General features: G+C 44.5%; 1 protein-coding gene across 12 annotated transcripts in view; it reads right to left on the bottom strand.

The window, feature by feature from the left end:
* The window catches only part of PLEKHG4B (pleckstrin homology and RhoGEF domain containing G4B), a 234,881-nt gene that overhangs the window by 179,986 nt on the left and 53,496 nt on the right, over window positions 1-1,399 (bottom strand). The gene's annotated exons all lie outside the window — the stretch shown is intronic.

Here is a 1,399-nt window from a genome sequence, read left to right as displayed (position 1 = left end):
CAGGAATGCTTCAGTTTAAAACCACCATGAGTGCAGAAACAAGACTTTATGTTCTAGTATATAACAGCACAATCATGGAAAACAAAAATCAATAAAATAGCATCTTTTGCTGAGAAACGTCAACACTGATACAGTGAAAAAGTAAAAGCTATTCGTAAATATTGTTTTGAAATGTCATCATCATGTAGAGTCTCACTTATTAAACATTCAGTTATCCATTTTAAAGAAAGTAACTAATCAGGGCAGCACTCAGACAATTAAATAGTTCAGTTATTTCAACAGGCTGTCCTGAAATGCAATGCTTAAAACAGCTAAAGAACTACAGTAAATAAGACAACTGTTATCCTATTAACAGAAATGACCCATTTTCATTCCTGATTATTAGCTACTACAGCAGTCCAAACACACACACAAATCTAGAATGACTATAATTATTCAGCTGAAAATTCAGGCTGTCCCACAGATGACAATTAGCAACAGAATCCTGAGAATATTTGGATTCACTAAATGAACGAGACAGGTTAAGTTATCTTTCCAAACTATGAAGTAATTTTCCCCCCCGACTTGAACCAGAATTGGAAACGCACAAGAGAGCACACGATTTACAAATATTTGCTTTTAGGGCCAAAGATTGATCCTAGTTACACTGATGTAAATCTGAAACAACCTGTCACTTAAAGCTGCACCAAAATTAAACTCACTGGCCATGTCCACATGAGCACGAATGTTTGGTTCCCCAGGGACAACTAGCAGCGGGACACGTTTTGCCACCACTAGTTGTCCTCAGGGAATGCCTGTGCCACAAGCCCTTTGGCATGCAGCAGGTTACCCCAGGTGGGGTAGGGGAGGCTGGGGCCTGCACGGGCTGGCCCTAGCAGTCTTACCTGGGGTCCTGGGGGCCTCCTATCGCTACAGCAGTAGTGCTCCTGCCACTTGGAGCCTGGCCAGCAGCCAGAGTGTGGCTCCACCCAGCCAGGCTCTGGTTTTGAGTGGTGCATGCTGCCCCAGTATGCTCCACTCCACTTTTTTTTTCCCCCATGGGTTTTTTGACCCTTGGATATTAGGGGTGTGTGAAGCTATTCGATTTGGATTTGGCCCAAATCGGGGACAGCAATTGGATTCGCTGACTCGAATCACTGTCCCCGATTCTATTCAGCTGAATCTGAAGATTCAGTGCTGATTCAGAAAATCAGTGATTCGGACATAGACATTACTTTAAATGTTTTTTCTACGTACCTCAAAGTACCAGCATGGCTTGTGAACGCTGCATTGCTGGGGCAGATGGAGTATCCCACAGGAGCATGGGAGGGCAGGGGGGGCCTGCGTGCTTGGTGGCAAACCTGGAAGTGGACCGGAAGTTATTTCCAGCCCACTTCCGGGTCTGCTGAGGAGTGCATAG

Source organism: Alligator sinensis, unplaced genomic scaffold (genome assembly GCF_000455745.1).
Source record: "Alligator sinensis unplaced genomic scaffold, ASM45574v1 scaffold428_1, whole genome shotgun sequence".
Lineage (NCBI taxonomy): Eukaryota > Metazoa > Chordata > Crocodylia > Alligatoridae > Alligator > Alligator sinensis.
This window is presented reverse-complemented; position numbering and strand designations above follow the sequence as displayed.